A 12,563-nucleotide genomic window follows, 5' to 3' on the forward strand; every position below is an offset into this window, starting at 1 on the left:
CAGAAACTGGGCAGAGATACACACGCGGAGAGGAGCGTGGCCGTCCTAAATGAGGAGCGCAGGAAAGAGGTGATTTTAATCACTTACATAGGACAGTCCTTCCGGGTCTTTGTTTACTTTGGCCAATTGTTTGTTTCTTTTTTCCCACGTGTGACCTGTTCTAGGATCCTCCCCAACATGCATGCGCAAATTTTTGCTAAGATGGATCCCACCGCAGAGGCCTGTGGGTGCATATCCACACTTATTATGGGGTGGCGGCCCCTCCCTTTTTGACCCCCAGGGAGCCTTCCTGCGCATGTGCAGACAGGGAAGTTTCCTTGACCTCAGGAGTGGTCATCTTATCTCTCTACTTGAGCAGAGCTCAGCTTCTGCCACTAGCTTTGTCTTGGAGTGTCTGGGTGAGAACAAAGCTTCAGTTTTACTCCACCTGACAGACACCAGCTGTCCAGCCCAGGGGCCCATCTATCTCCTACCTCAGTCCTAAAGTTGAAAAAATGGTAAGTGGAACCATCGTAAGTTGGGGCCCGTCTGTAGTGAGGAATTTAACCTACTGCTCTTATTAGGACTCTCTTCCACAAGTCAGTTCTAATTCGGGGGCCAGAGAGAAATGGAACCTTTCTGATACCTAAAAATGGCCACATAGCTATGGAATCTATCCAAGAATGTTTTCAAGGGGTAGAGCTAGCAGATCCTGCAGAATGTACTTGAAAGTAACAATGGGATTAAAATGTTTTTCATGAGTTTCACCTTTTTGAATTACTGTACTATTTTTGTATCCTTTTACTTATTCAAAGGAAATAAACATTATGGGTTTAGTATATTTCTTCCTCTCTAACCTGTGAAAATATTTATTTCTTAACTTTTTGAAATTCATTAACTAGTGTTTGGATTGAGTTGTTGGCTAAGATGACTATAATTGAAGTCACCTGTGGAACATTAAAACAATGTTCAAGCCCCATCCAGGACCAATTAAATTCGTTAAAAATTTCCTAGGTGATTGTTAAAGTGAAATCAGGGCTGGAAACTTCTGAATATGAACTAACACATTGAGGAAGATGGGGGAAGGGCATGAATCGCATTTTGTGGTCAGTGATTTAATTATGTTTTCTTATTTCTAATTTTGGTCTCTAAGAAAATACAAGTTTGGTTTGAAAGTAAAGGAGAGAGAAGAAATAATTGGGTAATTTTGCTGCGGGGGCTTTCTTCTCAAAACACAGAAGCAGGGACTTCCCTGGTGGCGCAGTGGTTGAGAGTCTGCCTGCTGATGTAGGGGACGTGGGTTCGTTGCCCGGTCCGGGAGGATCCCACATGACGTGAAGCGGCTGGGCCCGTGAACCATGGCCGCTGAGCCTGCGTGTCCGGAGCCTGTGCTCCACAACGGGAGAGGCCACAACAGTGAGAGGCCCACGTACCGCAAAAAACAAAAAAACACAGAAGCATGTGTTCTCTGGGATGCAGTAAAGTGAGTTGAGGAAGAAAGGGTACCAGTAAGTTGGAAAGCAATGGAGAGAAATTACCTGTTCTAAATTCTTCCCAGGGCTATTCCTTTCAGAAATAAAAAATTAGAGACAGCACTTGATGAATTCCTTTTCTTGTATTAGCGAGGTACTTCAGTAATAATGTGGACCAAACATTAACTACAGCCTGTTTCATGGAGGGATCCAAGAATAGTGGGGTTGAGTGCATGGCATCATGTGGTGATGGGACATGAGAAATTCTGATAAATAAAGTAAAACAGAGCAGATTTGACATAACTAAGTGGAGAGGCGCAAGACACTGACAGACATAAAACAAAGACATCCTGGCACATGCTCCTCAGCAATATTCCTGAGATCCTTTAAAGAATATGGAAAAAACTGATCCATCTGGTTTCCCAATGACAGGACACTGGCTGGTCTTTGCTACTTGTCAGCAAAGCAGAAGCTTGCCCACGGAAAGGAAAAATACATCACTGATTCAAATGTATCTGAATTTTTTTCCTTCTCCTCTCTCTTTCCCTTGCTTTATATACATCCTGCTTTTGCCTTGGTTAGACTAAATCAGGTTATTGTTGGCTTTCTTTCTATAAGTAAGTGGTGTAATGATAATTACCATAGGTCTTTGACAAGGAATTTGACGTTCTGAAAATTATAAGCAGCAAACCTGTTGGGTAACACTACTCATGAAAACACTTTTAAAAAATATAGCAAAGGTCAGGTAAATTCTAGTGAAAATGAGGCTGCTCTTGCTTATTGAAAATATCAGTTTTGTTTATCTCTTGGGTATGAGGAAACGAGCTGGACATGTTACACATTTTGTACTCACTACAGTCCTATAAATTGTTTCACATGTGAGACAACTAAAGCCCAGGGAAATTAAGTTTTCAGGACCACAAAGCTAATAAGTGTCAGAGCTAGAACTTGAATCCAGGTATCTTTGGCTCCAAAGCTCAGGCTTTTTCTTTTTCATTGGAACATGCTGAGGTTAACTTAGATTTAAACAAACAAACAAACAAAAAACCTCAAACACATATTTTAGTTAGGTGATTACCCAATATAATAATAGAATAATAATTCTAAAATTATATTTTATGGAATTATAGTCGGTAAGCAAATTTAAGGCACTTAGACATGAAAATAAGCTGGTCTCCAGAAAAAGTGTTAAAATCCTTTCATAGCCTTTCCAGGCTTGCAATTTATATTTTTACCAGCAGGTGGTAGTGTTGGCTTGGCTACCACAGTAAAGGTGGTTTGCTTTTTGAACCTTTTCTTAATTTTCTTTTTTTAACATCTTTATTGGAATATAATTGCTTTACAATGGTGTGTTAGTTTCTGCTTTATAATAAAGTGAATCAGCTATACATATATCCCCATATCTCTTCCCTCTTGCATCTCCCTCCTCTCACCCTCCCTATCCCACCCCTCTAGGTGGTCACAAAGCACCTACCTCATCTCCCTGTGCTATGCAGCTGTTTCCCACTAGCTAGCTATTTTACATTTGGTAGTGTATATATGTCCATGCCACGCTCTCACTTTGTCGCAGCTTACCCTTCCCCCTCCCCGTATTCTCAAGTCCATTCTCTAGTAGGTCTGTGTCTTTATTCCCATCCTGCCCCTAGGTTCTTCATAACCTTTTTTTTTTTTTTTAGATTCCATATACATGTGTTAGCATATGGTATTTGTTTTTCTCTTTCTGACTTACTCTGTATGACAGACTCTAGGTCCATCCACCTCACTACATATAACTCAATTTTGTTTCTTTTTATGGCTGAGTAATATTCCATTGTACATGTGTGCCACATCTTCTTTATCCATTCATCTGTCGATGGACACTTAGGTTGCTTCCATGTCCTGGCTATTGTAAATAGAGCTGCAATGAACATTGCAGTACATGACTCTTTTTGAATTATGGTTTTCTCAGGGTATATGCCCAGTAATGGGATTGCTGGGTCATATGGTAGTTTTATTTGTAGTTTTTTAAGGAACCTCCATACTGTTCTCCATAGTGGCTGTATCAGTTCACATTCCCACCAGCAGTGCAAGAGGTGAACGTTTTCTTGATGGAGGATTCTTTCTGGCTCTTTGGTAAAAATTACATTTTCATTTATTCATTTCCTATCCTTTTAGTAATTTTGCCAGAATTCTTTTCTCATGCAGATCATTGGAAATATTTCCAGTTAGAAGTGACACTATTCAGTAACTAACGAGAATTATTTGGCAAATGCAGCAGAACGGTTTTCACTATGCTGACTTTACCCGGTTAGAAATACGACGGCACATATTTCTGATTTCATGGGTTTTGTCTCCAGATATTGACCAAGAGTGAATTTTTCATATTATTCTATATTTTATTTTAAAATACCAAAAAGCTATTTAAATTATCTTTCATAAAAAGAATTTGATCCTTAAAAAGCATAGAAAAAAAACCCCAAAATAATAAATTTCAAAATTTTGTTAAGATTGTCTTTCCATGGGTAAGCATGAATTCTGTACATCCTGAAATTATTAACATTCTTTTACTGTTAGGCTGGCATTTCATCCCATCAGTATCTGTAAGACCTTCTCAAAATCGAATTAAAAAGAACAAGTCTGAGATGAGAACATAAATAATATGCTCTCATACTTTATACTTGCTATTAAAAGGAGATACCAGTTGTGTTTATAATGCTCAAACGCTTTTTGGCTAGCCAAGAAATGCATTATGTTATATGTAGTTTTCTTACAAAACTGCCTCTTAAGGTTTTCTTTTTACGCCAATAGGGGCTTTAGTATGCAGTTTTGTGACTAAAGTTACTCTCCTCAAAAGTAAAGCAATTAGGGCTTCCCTGGTGGCGCAGTGGTTGGGGAGTCCGCCTGCCGATGCAAGGGACACGGGTTCGTGCGTCGGTCCGCGAAGATCCTACATGCCGCGGAGCGGCTGGGCCCGTGAGCCATGGCCGCTGAGCCTGCGCGTCCGGAGCCTGTGCTCCGCAACGGGAGAGGCCACAACAGTGAGAGGCCCAAGTACAAAAAAAAAAAAAAAAAAAAAAAAAGTAAAGCAATTAAAGGTTTAAACGAAATCAGAACATTCAGCTTCCAGAAACATTTATTGACAGTTTACTTAATGCCAGGAACCCTAAAAATTGGGGGTTGGGGTGGAATGAGAAAGAGAAAGAGATTGAGAGAGAGGCCATCTGTCTGTATTCCTTAGGGGCTTGTGGACTTTAGTAAATAGAACTGTATTTAATCAATTATATTAAAATACAGTTCAATGTTATTACCAGGCATTTTTCGTAGAGGAGATTGATGTCAAGCATAACACAGATAACAATGGAAATAGATCCCCTCCCCTCTCACCCCCCATTCGCAAGCCAGTGCTTACAGTTAATAAATATATGGGAGTGTAATATGGTGTTACAAATTGTTACCAGAACACACAATGGGAGCGACACAACAAGTCATGCAGGGCAGTGACAGCTGTGTTAGTGATTCAGAAGGTGATGGATTGATGTAACGTTACGAAGCAATGCCTGATCACAAATGATTTGCACTGCTCTGTGCCCCAACTTGTTCAGTTAGAGCTGTCTCCATAAAGGAACATACATTTCAAAGCCCTGATTATGCATCCTAACCTCATTTTCCACAGGTGATAGTGCTTTTTCCTTTTCAGAGAAGACAGAGACTATTAAATAGGACTGTTCTCAGGGTCTCAGGGTCTCGTTACACCCTGTTTACACATTAACGTTTATCTTTCATTCCATTTCAGTGGAAAAGAGGTTGTTTTTAACAGTTATCTACCAACCTAGTCCCTTCATTCTATTCTGAAGGCCCCCTGATCTTCTTAGGACATTGCTCAATTTTCCTCTGTTCTGTGGAATATATTAATCTCTCTCTGTTCCATTTCTTTCACATCTAAAGAGTTCAGAGTTTCCCCTTCTGTAGGACATTATCTTTCTCCCTCCTGCTTTCCAAATGTCCAAGTCCAGCCCTGATCAGCCATTAAATATTTAGGGTTTTAGTGGACACCTCTCGGGCTAAATCACAGGCATCATAAACATAATTTGTCAGCAGCTGAACTCACCATCTGCCCTGCCCCTCCCTCTTTTCTTACCTCTCTCCTTTTCTCTGTTTTGATTGATGACTGGATCCAGCTGAATCCCAGACACCTGCCTTTGCATTGTAAACCTGTCAGCATCCTTTTCTAAATCCATAAACAATCCCTATCTCTACAACTGATTATAAACTAGCAACAAATAGTGCATATGACTATAATTTCAAGGGAAAAAAATAACATACAAACGCAGTTTTAAATTTCTTCAATAAATATGTATTGGGTCATACTATGTGAAAGTAAAATAAACAAAATGCCATGTCTACATCTAGAGTAAATTTTTATTTCTTCATTATCTAGATGTATTGTCAAGAGACAATTGAATTTTAAACAATCAAGAACGATAATACACTAAATTTAATTTCTTGGCTTAATTTTTATTTTCAAACATTATTTTATGAATGTATGATAATTTAATAATCTGAAATATGAATTACTTGATGATATAAACTGTCAGTGGAAATGCTTATTCTCTTAAATTCTTATTTCCCAGCTCCACAGTACTCAGCTGATTGGCCAGAGGTGGGAAAAAACTATGAAATAAAATCAATGATTTTGAATATTTTTTTAATAATTTTATCAGGCATTAGGGTATCAAAGCAAAAATTGCTCTAGCAAAGTTAAACAGGAAAGGAAGACTTTATTCAAGATTGTTGCATAGGGGAGAGACAGACAAACACCAAATTCAGTCTGAACTCAGCTCTGCAGAAAGAAAAGGTGGTGTGGTTTGTAAGAGGTGGGGTGAGGGGAAGATATAGGCCACCTGTGTTTGCCAATGGGCTTTATTTAACCCAAGGAAAAATAAACTTTCTCTTCATGAGTGAGATAGTTTTACAACTCAGAGCAAGGAGCCCACTGAAGTTAATCTCCTATCCTTACACAGAAATGGGTGAGGGAGGGATGAATAGGGATGTTATCTTCCTTGATAATGCATTTCAAAGGAAAGGCTCCTAAATCCTCGAAAAAGACATCCCTAGGTTGTAAAATAGGCAAGAACCTTTTTAAAAAGTTTACACCTCAAAGGGGCAGAGAAAATTTACTCTCACCAGTTTTCTAAAAGTAAATATTCTAAGAAAAGGGAAGTCAGGGCCTAGAGTCAGGAAGAAGCTTTTTTAAGATCAGTCAAGCTGAGGGAAATGCTGAGGATGTATTTGTCAAAAGGATACAGATTCTTTGACTTCATTTCAATCTTCCTTAAATCCTCTCTGAGCACATTTTATATAGCATATTTTTATAGTTGCTTGGTATTTCATTTTGGACTTAGGGACTCTGTAATATAGTAGCCCTTCATACATTTTAGTCTGACTTAACCTTTTAGTTTTTAATTAAACAATACATCTGTCGATGGATTTGTGTTTTTACTCAAAGAGTGTAACAGAGCAGTTAGTTGCTAGGTACTGAAAAAAATAGGACCCATGTCTGCTGAGGACACTGTGGCTTATTTTGACTCTTTAAAATTCTGATATAAGAAGAATACACATAAAAGACTGCTGTGAACAGAGCAGGCATAGATAACACAGGCTCAGACACACTAAGCTAATTACTTACAGTAAGTGGTTTGAATGTGGGCCAGTAAGAGACTGGGGAGTAAGCATATTAAAGCCCCTTATAATAGAAGACATGAAATGAGACAAAAGAAATGAGGGATGAAAATGTAACACATGGAAGGAAAGTCACATAGGAGCTTAAGAAAATTACATTGCTATCGTGTTTCATTCCAGTTGAAGTGAATGACCTTGGTTGGCAATAGTTCATGAATCCAGTATTATAAGAGAACACAGACACATCAGTGATATACAGGTTAGTCTTTTTTTTTGGTCTTTCTCTGTTTCTTTCCTTTTCCTTTTTTTTCTTTAATGCTTAGATAATTAATTACATTGCAGGTTTACAGTCTGTACACGTGAAACCTTAAAGCACTAGGCTATGCTTATCCAGGTGAAGACAGACTTTTCCAATGTTATATCCTCTTCACCAATCAAAACACTGCTGGATTTACACATTAATAACTGTTTAATTGATGAAATAATGCGTTGTCAGGGCTTTTTCTCAATTTTCAGTGAATTATTAGGCCCAAGAAGTCTGGCCCTCTGTCGGGTGGATGTCTCCATTTTGGTGGAAAGTAATTTTTTCATTAATTCATTCTCATGCATATATAAATGTGAATAATATGCTTTATTATTCCTATGACAAGATAGCAGTGGGACTTCCCTGATGGTCCAGTGGTTAGGACTCTGTGCTTCCACTGCAGGGGGCACAGGTTCCATCCCTGGTCAGGGAACTAAGATCCTGTATGCCTATGCTACATGCACAGTGTGGCCAAAAAAAAAAAAAAAAAAAAGGATATATATATATATATAAAGAATTCATTAAAAAAAAGGAAAAGAAAAAAGATAGCAGTGGATCCTGTCATTAGTGAGGAGAAATAAAACTTAAATTTGGTGCCATCTCTGATCTGTCCTAGATAAAAAAATTAAGATTGTCTTAGAATTATTCCCATTTTAATGAATATGGACTTAACTCTCAGAGAGTGGGAGGGAGCAAATATCTTCCTTTCTATCATTTAAGTTATGAGGAAAAGAGGCATAGACTGAGGTGAGTTTACTGTACTCCTGTATTACACAGTAATTTTGCAGAGATTAGGTAGTGATCCAGAGGTTCCCAAACTTTCTTAGTTCACAACAAACTTAGCATCTCAGGAATTTTTTTCATGGCACATCTAGACCCAAAGAAACAGCTAACAACTGTGTTTATTAACTAGATAGGAAGATAGGTCCAAAATGTAATAACTATTTATTTCCTAAAAGTTTAATACTTATTTGAAAAACACAACACACATAAATTTAAAGAACAATTATATTTTTATTTCATTCTTCAGTAATCACAATTACTAATGTGTGCACCCGTTGGACACTGCATACCTTCTCAAAGCTTGGAATTGGATTGGACACTGTCATCCTTGTTTCCTTTCCTACACTGATATTCACAGGTACTTGCTTTTATTATCATAGTGATTGCTGAAAACCCATCTTTGCAAATAACATCATCTAAAGGAATATAGTACAATCAAATATTAAGACTTTGAATTTCTCAAGCTGGCAGCTTGTACAGAGTACAACAGATACTGAGTAGTGCTATTTTCTTAAAAACTTTAAATATCCCACTGGGCCTTTGTGAGTTTGCTGTGGCATACTGGGATGTAAAGAGCAAATAAAAATTAAAAATTAGATGCTTAATTCTCCCTGTGGGAATAAGGAAAGAGACTTCTTTTCCCTCCCTTTTCTAAGAGCATTTAATCTTTAGAAAACTTGTACTTGTAGCTTCCTTCTGTCTTCTCCTGTAGGGAGGAGATTTTTAATTATATTTCTCTAAGATCTTGGGCTTAGTTTCAGAATATGATCCTAGATGCAAAGTTTGTAGTCTTCCATGTTTTTACCTGGTTCAAATGTTACAAAGAAGTTATGATTATCATAGATTTATACTTATAGACATTTTCACTTTTTTATATGTTGAAGAGATCATTTGTATCCCATAACATTACCACAACCTTCTACAAGTTAGAAGGCAGATATCACACTCCTTTTTAAAAACTGATTTTAGAGACAAAGAAGAATCTAACAAGGATTATGTGAGTTGCCAGGAAAAGGACAAGGTTAGTATCTAGAATGGGTATGACAGCTATTCTTTTACATTATTTTAAAAAACTCATTGTATATGGTTTGCCTGAGAGTCTAATTCAGCACCTAAATTTCAGTATCTCATCACACTTTCCACAACTTCATGAAAGAAGGTTTTTTTTAAAAAAATGATTAACACATGTACCGCAATATTCATTGCAGCTCTATTTACAATAGCCAGGACATGGAAACAACCTAAGTGTCCATCAACAGATGAATGGATAAAGAAGATGTGGCACATATATACAATGGCATATTACTCAGCCATAAAAAGAAATGAAATTGAGTTATTTGTAGTGAGGTGGATGGACCTACAGTCTGTCATACAGAGTGAAGTAAGCCAGAAAGGGAAAAACAAATACCGTATGCTAACACATATATATGGAATCTTAAAAAAAAAATGGTTCTGAAGAACCTAGGGGCAGGACAGGAATAAAGACACAGATGTAGAGAATGGACTTGAGGATACGGAGAGGGAAGGGTAAGTTGGAATGAAGTGAGAGAGTGGCATGGACATATATACACTACCAAATGTAAAATAGATAGCTAGTGGGAAGCAGCCACATGGCACAGGGAGATCAGCTCGGTGCTTTGTGACCACCTAGAGGAATGGGATAGGGAAGGTGGGAGGGAGATGCCAAGAGGGAGGAGATACAGGAATATATGTATATGTATAACTGATTCACTTTGTTATACAGCAGAAACTAACACACCATTGTAAAGCAATTATACTCCAATAAAGATGTTAAATAAATAAATAAATAAAGCTCTAACCCAGCCAGGAAAAAAAAAAAAAAAAAAGACTAACAAAGAAGAAATATGCTTAAATTATGAGAAAAAAAATCTTCCTGCATGTTAAAATTTGTAAGACATTAGAAATCACATTCAAGTAAGGTCCTGGAACTTTTCTTTCAGGAGACTATACTTTATTGATATTTTCTGTTCTGGTTTAAATTATAACATTTTTATATGGCTATGGACACAAATCAAATAATCTTTCCATCCCTTCACCATTCTTTTCTCGATTTTCCCGCCCCTCACATTCTAACTCCCCTAATTAATTAGTGTAATAGGGCATAGGCTTTCTAATTTTTTCCTACATGTAGGCACACACACACACACACACACACACACACACACACACATTCACAAGGGTTTTCTTATTTATTTGTCTATTTAATTTTATAAAACTGTAAAACGAATCTTGCACTATTTTTCCCCCCTTTCATTTACTATATCATGGGCAATGTCAGTGCCTCTCTAGATAGATCTAACCTAGTTTTTAAACAACCTCATAGATTTCTAATGTATGACTATCATGATTAATTTACTCTTTCTTTCCATATTATGAAAAATAATATGACAGGCCAATATCTTTAAATGGGTTTGAATGCAGTAGAAGTTGCATCAGACATAGGAGATAAATTTGATGAGTCTGTCAGTTACCAAGAGATAAACAATTGTGGTATGCAATACAGCCTTTCTGGTAGATGTGGTACTTATGTGGTACTTAAAGTACCACATCTGGTAGATGTGGTACTTTATGTAGGACATAAAGTGATTTTAGAACATAAAAATGAAAGAAATCAAAAGAAAATTAAAAGCTTTCTTTGCCAATATTTTTGAAACCATGTCATCCAACTTCATAGACCTGAGATTGAAATCTTAGAAAAATTCCTAAGGAATAACAAATTTTGAGCAGAACCTTAAGGGGACAAGATTATATTGGAACAAAGACTAAATAGTGGCATTAAAAATCATCCAGTAGTAATCACGGAAGAACATACTAATTTTTAAAAAGCATGAAAGATACTCTCCCTTGCAGGACAGTGTTTGCCAAAAACTGACCACAGAGCATTTTAAAAAACATAACACAGGTGGAGCCCCATAATGATTTTACTTACATACATCATGAAGTGATTATCACAAAAAGTTTAGCGAACATCCATCATCTCATATAGAAACAGAAATAAAGAAATAGGAAAAAAGTTTTCGTGTTAAGAACTCTTAGAATTCACTCTCGTAACAACATTCAAATGTAACAGTTGTGTTAATTATATTTATCGTGTTGTACATTACATCCCCAGTACTTATGTATCTTACAACTGGAAGTTTGTACCTTTTGACCACCTTCCTCCAATTCCCTCTCCCCTAACCCCATGCCTTTGGTAACCACAAATCTGATCTCTTTTTCTGAGTTTGTTTGCCTGTTTGTTTTTGAAGTATAATTGCCCTACAACACTGTGTTCATTCCTGTTACACACAGTGGTTTGGTATTTCTGTACATTTCAAAATGATCACCATGATAAGTCTAGTTATCATCCGTCACCATATAAAGATATTACATAGCTACTGACTGTATTCCCCAACTGTACATTTCCTACCCATGACTCATTTATTTTGTCACTGGAAGTTTGTACCTCTTAATCTCCCTCATCTATTTCTCTCCTCCTCCCAGCTTCCTCCCCTCTGGCAGCCTCCTGTTTGTTCTCTGTATCTATGACTCTGTTTCTGTTTTGTTATGTTTGTTCATTTGTTTTGTTTTTTAGATTCCACATATAACTGAAATCATACAGTTTCTGTCTTTCTCTGACATTTCACAAAAACTCTTGTTTTCATTTAGCTTTCAGCACTATTTGACCTTTCAAACTCTGTGTATATATTATGTATACAAAGATTAAAGTTAAAAACCTCTTGATTCATACAGGAAAACAGATTGTTTTTGCAAAAAAGTTGACCTACAAAGAGTTTTGTGGGTTTTTCAGTGGAATGTCTAAAATTTTCCTTCAGTACAATTGCCTGAACTTTGATAGAACTTTCATACTCTGTCCTCTCATTCTGCTTCTCCTATGTGTTTATGAAAAGGATGCACAGAGACTGATGGATCTCAAGGTAAAACACACAGTTTGAAGATTTTCTGAAATTTGTTATTTGTCTAAAAATTTGGAATAGATACATTATGTCTGCATAGGATGCCAGAATAATCAGCTAAAAAGGGAAGAATTTAGTCAGTCAAGGGAATGCAAAAAGGCTTCTGACTCTTTGCCAAGTTTTTTCCATCTTGTATAGATACAAATTCAGTGCTTTCTAGCATTTATGCTACTGAGTTTTAAATGTATTTGCTATGGAATGGTTAAATAGACCTCCAAACTTTTGCACGCACACACACACACACACACACGTACACACACACACTTTTTTTCTTTCCCTCATAGAATTCAAATCCTGAGTTTTAAAAAATTTCTTGACCACAGTAATAGCAATACATGGAAATAGAATACTTCATTTTTATGCTCAGAAGCACAACCTGAAATTTATTTG

The sequence above is a fragment of the Leucopleurus acutus genome (assembly GCF_964270905.1).
Source record: "Leucopleurus acutus genome assembly, chromosome: 3".
NCBI classification, from domain to species: Eukaryota; Metazoa; Chordata; class Mammalia; order Artiodactyla; family Delphinidae; genus Leucopleurus; species Leucopleurus acutus.